Raw genomic sequence first — 8,165 nt, forward strand, 5'->3', positions numbered from 1 at the left:
AGCTTTCATGGCTTCAATATATGATCTTTATGATGACTTCTGTAATGCTAAATTTGTCACTGACAAAATGACTGTAGGATTTGAAGCACTCAGGATCTACAAAAATATCAATAATGACTAATACAAACAATTTCCAAAATTATTCAAATTTTATTAGACTAAACTACACCAAGATAATTTTCTACAATTGTGATGGTTTACTAAGGCAGCATTTACAAAATACTAAATTTTTGTTTGAAAACAACCTAGATATGATGTTACTCAATGAAACATCTCAAGCCCAATAAAAAATTCAAAGTTGCAAATTATGGAGTCTATAGAAATGATAAAATGCACAAAAGTGGAGGAGGTACAGCTATCATTGTAAAAAATTCTGTCAAACATACTGAATATCTTCTGCCAAATTTTTCTACAATAGAAGCTTGTGCCTGCCTAATCTAAAGCAATAATTATACTCCATATCTAATTGTTTCAGTGCACAAACCACCTCAAAAAATTATCAATACTGCCGAAATTGACCATATCTCCAACTTGGGATACCCTATCATCATTGCAGGTGATCTAAATTGCAAACACCCAGCATGGCACTCCAGACTTACTAACAGTAATGGAGTTAGATTGTATAATTATATGCAAAACTCTCCTATCAATATTCTAGCTACCACAGAGCCAACACACATTTCGGCTAATAATAACCACATCTCTTATGTTATAGACATACTTATTACCTGCAATATCCCTCAAATTCCAGACCTTATCAATATCACAGACCTGGACTCTGATCATAATCCCATTATGTTCATTTTGAATAATATTAAGCATTATATGCCCCCACAGCCTACTCAAGTAAACTCGACTGACTTTAAATATACTAGTTTAATATCTTATACAACAATATCTCTGCTGCAGCTAAAACGACTACTCCAGACTTAATAGAAGAAGCAACTACTAAATTTAACAATAAAATTCTGGATGCCATCAATAAAGCAACTAGAAATTCATCCAAAAAAGACTACTCCCTTCCTATCAATATTGTAGAAGAAATTAGAAACAAGAACAGATTAAGGAAGATCTGGCAGAGAACTAGAGACCAGAGAGATCATAATAATTATAAAAGATGTGACTACGCAGTCAAAAAATTATGCTTTGAATTTAAAAAAGACAGCTGGAACGACTCTGTAGAAAACTTATCTCATACAGATCATTCTATCTTTGAATTTAAAAAAGACAGCTGGAACGACTCTGTAGAAAACTTATCTCATACAGATCATTCTATTTGAAAATTAGCCAGAAAACTAAGAAATACCAACCAGAAAATTGGACCTATTGAGAACAACAACACAGTTATTTATCATCCTGTAGATATTGCCAATGAATTTGCAGATGTCTATGAAGAACAATTCAAAAATAACTTTTCGCATCCGGAAGACAACAACATTAAAGAACAAGTTCATAACTTTATTAATTCCAATAGGAGCACAGCTAATCCTCCTAACACTCCCTCTGAAGTATTCTATCTGATTAAGCATTTAAATCCTAAAAAAGCCAGCGGTTATGACAAAATTTCAAATACTGCCATACAGAATCTTCCTAAAAAAGCTATGATCTTTCTTGTCAACTTATTCAATGACAGCCTGAGGAATAATTACATCCCTAATGTCTGGAAAATTGCTACTATTATTGTCATTAAAAAACCTAGAAAGGACAAAAAATTAACCACAAGTTACACCATTTTCTCTTTTACCTACTATTTCCAAATTATTTGAAAAAATCATTCAAAAAAGATTGCAACAATATGCTCAAGATAATAGCATAATTTCTCCTTATCAGTTTGGCTTCAGGAAAAATTACTCCACCACTCACCAAGTCTCCCGCATCGTTGAAAAGATCGGTGAAGCCTTTAATAAAAAGGAAACAGTAGCTGCTCTTTTCCTCGATGTGGAAAAAGCATTTGACAAAGTTTGGCATACTGGCCTTATATTCAAACTTATTACCTACAATTTCCCTCCTGCTCTAATCATCATTATCTTCAATTATCTGCAAAACAGATACTTCCAAGTTAGAATCAACTCTGACTACTCAAACAAAAGAAAAATTAATGCTGGCGTCCCTCAGGGAGCAAATTTGGCTCCTTATCTCTACATTATTTATATAAATGATTTCCCAAATTATCCAGGTACTGAGTTAGCTCAGTATGCTGATAGTACTGCTATCTTTTCTACATCCATCAACCTTACCTATGCTCAACACAAATTGCAAAATGCTGTTAATAATATCCAAGATTGACTCCAAAAATGGAAGATTAAAATTAATTCACAGGAAAGTACTAATATCATCTTCAAACGCACTAATAGAAGACCTGTATGCGATCATCTGTACATTAATAATCAACCGGTCAATACAGATAACTCAGTCAAATATCTTGGCATTAACCTAGATTCCAAACTTAATTTTAAAATTCATCCACAAGCTACCAAAGCCAAAACTATGCAAGCTTTTTATGAGTGTATATTCAATAATCAATAGACACTCGAAACTGAGCATAAATAGAAAAAAAATTATCTATTTACAACTCATAAGTCCTGTAATGCTTTACGGTTCGCCAGTGGGCAGCAGCAGCACGCACGAACAGAAAGCCTCTGCAAACATTGCAAAATAAAATCATAAGAACCATGCTGGGTGCTCCGTGGTTCGTAAGAAATGAAGTCCTACATAGACATATGAAAATTAACACAACTAACGAAGAAATACTAAAGACCGTCTATAAATTCTACAATAAAATCGAAAATCATCCCTCAAATCTCGTCAAAAACATGGGCAATTACGATTACATTATAGAACAGCCGTACAAAAGACCAAGGACAATTCATCACAATGTTCGTTGGTAACATATGTATATACTCATCATCGTATTTTATTATTTTATTATTCAGTATTTACTCAAGATTTTTGCTATACTTCAATTCTTTTGAACCTTGAATGAACTTTTATTGAAGGAATTACCTTATTTATCTGCAACTGTATTGGCCGATTAGCAGCTACACCTCTATACTCAAGTTATATTTTTCTTTAATCATCATGCATCAGCATCATCATACTGATATTTTTCTAAGTTTACTGATAATGTTAGAATACAATTCTATTCATCAGATTTGTAAATAGTCTATTATTTATTTTAATATAAAGCAAAATATGTCATCTTGAGCATCTCTCGACTCTGCCAATCAACATCACGGAAATAGCACACGTGACCAGCACCTCTGACTTACGTTAGTAAATTGAAATTACATCCCTGGCATAGATGTCACTCTTGTAATCAACATCTCGAATTAACACTGTGATTCAGGAATCTATTTTACTACTTACATGCATCCTTATGAGACAAGCACCAATACATTTCTAAGGCCTTTAATGGATAATATAACAGGTCAAGTAATGTACTTTTATTAGTACAAAACTTGAAGTATAACGTTATGACCTGACCTGACCTGAAAGGTCAGATCCCACTCCAACATTCAGAATAATCAATTCGGCTTTCGTCAAGGACATTCAACAACTAATTCTCAATTTTAGCAGAAAAAAATTGCAGAAGCTTTTAATAATAAATCTTGTTTCGTTGCCTGCTTCCTGGACATCGCATTTGACAAAATTTGGCCTAATTTGACAAAATTTGGCCTCTACAAAATCATCTAAATTAAAAGCGACATTAATAAAGCATGTAGAATCATTAGGATTTTTTGGAAGCCAGAGAGATGAAAAATTAACAACCGCCTTCGCCGGGAATCGAACCACGGACCTTTGGAATACCGGCCCAACGTGCAGAACCACTACACCCGAAGAATGCTAGGAAAGTGGGAGAAATACATTATATACTCCCCTTTTTGAAAGGGTGACTAGGGTTTTAGGGGACCTAGTCGCCAAATCCTGGGTGTGGAGAATCTTCATCCACAACCCTTTTAATTTGGGTGTCAATTGTAGAGTCATTAGGTTAATTAGAAGCAGAAAAGATGAAAAATATGCAACCGCCTTCACTTGTAATCGAACCACGGACCTCTGGAATACCGGCCCAGCGTACTACCATTACACCACGAAGGCACGCTAGGGAAGTGGGAGAAATACCTTATAAGCATTTCTGAATAAATTAATGTCCCAATATTCCGCTTTTCGTTCCCATCATTGTAATAAATTGTATTTTTATTTTTCCAAAGAGGCGATTTGCCCAGAAGGACTATTAATTTCGTTTCAGCATTCTACGTTGGCTCACTATAAATGTCGGTTCACTTTTTAAATTGTTGCCGCCGAATATTAGAGCCCCGTTGTGTTATATTTAATGAAGAGTCTGCATGAATGTTATGTACAGTGGATGGACAAAAATATGGAAACACCTTGTGAAATGCACGTTTGAAAAGATAGATTGATTTTAATAAAATATGTAGGTGGCGCTGGCATTTTTTACTACTGACGCCACCTATACAACTTCGTAAATGTGGTAAACAGTTCAGTTGTTGTCGGAGTACAGTTATGTGAGGTTGTCATTGCATTATGTCAGAGTTAAGAGACTTCGAACGTGGGCAAAGTGTTGGAGCACGTATGGTAGGTGCTTCCGTAAGCAAGGTAGCCGAGGTGTTTAGTGTTTCAAGAGGTACTGTATCAAAGATTTATTCCGCATATTTGAAAAGCAGAAAAACATCATCTGCTAAATCACAGCGCGGACGAAAGTGTGTCCTGAGTGATCGTGACAGACGATCATTAAGGGCAATTGTGACGAAAAATAAGAAGACCACAGCTGCAAAAGTTACTGCTGAAATGAATGTTGTGTTATTAAACCCTGTGAGTACCAAAACAATTAGAAGGGAGCTTCATAATCAGGGAATTGCTGGCCGTGCTGCAATTGAGAAGCCACTCATCAGTGATGCTAATGCCCGTAACAGGAAAAGGTGGTGTTTAAGTCATAAAGCCTGGACTACAGAGCAGTGGAAGCGAGTAATATGGTCTGACGAGTCTTCTTTCACATTGTTTCCCACTTCTGGCCGAGTTTACGTCTGAAGAACGCCATCTCAAGCCTATAATACAGACTGCTTGTTGCCAAGAGTGAAACATGGCAGGGGTTCTGTTATGGTTTGGGCAGCCATATCGTGGTTCTCTGCTAGCCCCATGATAACTGTGTCAGAGCACATGACTGCCAAGACTTATGTGAACATTTTGGCCGATCAAGTTCATCCCATGGTACAAACTTTGTTCCCCGATGGTGATGGTGTCTTCCAAGATGACAAAGCCCCTGTTCACACAGCTCACATTGTCCAGGACTGGTTTTCTGAGCACGAGGATGAGTTGTCCCATCTCCCCTGGCCACCACAGTCACCAGACCTGAATATTATCGAACCTTTGTGGTCTACATTGGAACGGAAAGTGCGTTCTCGTTATCCACCGCCAACATCGTTATCTGAACTTGCCACCGTTTTGCAGGAAGAATGGTATAATATTCCCTTGGCAAACATACAGGAACTGTATTTATCCATTCCGAGAAGACTGCAAGCTGTTTTGGATGCCAACGGGTTTCCTACCTCATATTAAGCAAAGAAACATGTTTTTTTAAAGGTGTTTCCATATTTTTGTCCAACCCCTGTATGTTTCTCGCATTGTGATAAAACAACAATACCTAGAGTCATCAAACTTTGAATACTGAACATTTCCACCCAAATATGGGCATTTGGAAGCCGAAATTTAGAATTTGTTTAATTCTCGATTTTATATTTTGTAAAACTTTAACAAATTTTTTATTAACAAACTCCACGATTTCAAAGCGAACAACGGCAAGACTGTAAGGAAAAATCATTTTTATCTCCAGAGCGCGAGACTGTGTATTGGAAATTCTAAAGCTATGCCCCGTTTAACATTATTTTGCAATATTGCTGACGAACTGAATTTTATGGTTTAAATGCGAAGAACATGATATTTAATAAGTAAAGGTAACATACAAAATGTTAAAAAAGCGCCCCTTTGGGCGTAATGTAAAATCTGAATGCTTTCAAAATTTTTTTTATTTATATTTATTTGATTTTTTCCCTCACAATTATTATTTGAAAATAATGCTACTACTTAGTAATTTTCTTTCAAATAATAAACAAAAGCAAAAGATCAGATTTTCACTTTGAAGGTAGGCAGTTAAAAATACGACACAAATTTTGCAATCGACTTTTTTTACAACTTGCTAGAAAGAAACCTTCCTTATGGGTGATACTCGTAGGATAAAATAACACTCACTGTAAAAGTTAAATGATACTACCAGATAAAATGAATTTTAAACCATCAATTTACACTGTATTAAGACACACACTTCTTTAATAGCATATATAAGTAAAAGATATTTTTTTGCCCTTATAACACAGAAAAGAGACTTTTCTTCGCGATTTTTTAACCTTTTTCCAATTTGATTCTTTATAGTGAAAGCATATAAACCGTATCCCAAATGATCTAGTTTTCGAAATATTTCTGTTAATTCCCAACAAAAAGTGAATGGTTAATTAAGTGTAATCGCCTTGAATGAGAAGAAATTAATACATTCCAATCAAACATTTTTTTAATGCAGTATTTTATCTGGTCTTTAAAAAATTCTGTATTAAAATGCTGCACAATTAGCTTTCTCTCACACAGAATTTCCCTTTGTTCGCTCTAAGCTTGATCTTTCGACCTGCGAGGAGAGGCCCACTAGCGGCCGAGCGGTAAAAGTTGCTGAACACTGGCAGTTCGGGCGAGGTTCGAATCCTCTAGCTGCATGCACGTTCTCGTGGTTTTCCGCACGTGTAATGTGTATACGAGCCAGTTTCCCTTAGAAAGACCTCCACAAAGGCATCCCTTTCCTTAGGCAGATAGCTCTAGTGTGCTTTACCGTAATCTCAATACATCAATCAAAATCAACACCCTGCGGGAAGAAAGACTTCTGTCTGTCTTAGGTTGAAGCATAAACAGAAAACTTGCTGCTTAATATGTTGTGCGACTTTTAAAAAGTTCATACATGGACGATTAAATAATTATAATTTCTGTCTAATCACTTATTTAAGTAAATTACTAATCGAACGTAATCAACTTTTAGCTAACAGTTTATAATTTAATATTTCAAAGACCTTAGCGGGGACAAAGAGCTCTTTACGTTCAAACATAAAGAAAAGGTTTGCTTGTTACGACATGAACCTTTAAAAAGTCTAAACGTAATTTAGTTATTAATTCTACAAACTGGAAAGGAACTAGATCGAAAGAAAACGCAGCCGATTTTTGTTTTATTCAGGGAGAATTGTTTATTTTTATTGCTTACAAATCTTGAGATATATCATATAAAGTCAAATAATTTCTTACATGGCTTTACCGCTTCTATCATGTTTAGCAACATTCAGTCATATAATCTTGAAAAGTCTTCAATTCTGCCAGTTCCTTAATACAATTCATTTCAAATTGTATTTAGCTCACCAGAGGCAAAGCGGAAAAATAGGTGAAAACAGGTAGTTCGAACAGGGTTCATATCCTAGCTGCATCGCAGTTTCGTCGTTTTCTTCACATTTTTGGCTTGGTTTATTTGATTACGGGCATAGCACATTACCTCAGTAAGGGCAGTGATACTTTCCTGGAGAAATGTCTAAGGAAAACTGACTCATACCCACGTTATGTATGGGGGAAAAGACGATAACGCCGATGCAGCCAGCCCGTTCGCCCAAAATTGAGTCCAGGTCAAACTACCAGCGTTCAGCGACTTTACTGCTGTACTGCTATGACCCGTTTTTCTCAACTATAAAGTGGCCGGGAGCCAGGAAAGGGGTATTGTCGTGACTTGCGATGTGGCGAATTTTGGTACTTAGTTATTACTTTTGTAACAGACAGCGCCACCACTTTTTCAAGTCATTTCATCACACAGTTGCCATTCACCAATGTAACAGCCAATTAAAAAATATTCAGAACTACCTTTCAAATTTGCATAATAAGATTTATTCTTATTAAATATTAATATATATATATATATATATATATATTTTGTCTGTTTTGCAAAATATTTATTTCTTGTCCTGTGTTTTATATTACGGATAAGAAAATTTTCAGTGTACGAAAATACAAGTGTGAATTTTTTTTATTAAATTAGCTGGTTTAAGTATTTCACTGAATTATTTGGTATTAAT

The 8,165-nt window shown here is 35.4% G+C and overlaps 1 long non-coding RNA gene across 1 annotated transcript in view; it reads left to right on the forward strand.

Moving 5' to 3' along the window:
* Nucleotides 1–8,165, forward strand: part of LOC118190272 (uncharacterized) — an 85,959-nt gene that overhangs the window by 61,488 nt on the left and 16,306 nt on the right. The gene's annotated exons all lie outside the window — the stretch shown is intronic.

Source organism: Stegodyphus dumicola, chromosome 5 (assembly GCF_044657685.1).
Source record: "Stegodyphus dumicola isolate Sdum_Otavi_A_Nest chromosome 5, ASM4465768v1".
Lineage (NCBI taxonomy): Eukaryota > Metazoa > Arthropoda > Arachnida > Araneae > Eresidae > Stegodyphus > Stegodyphus dumicola.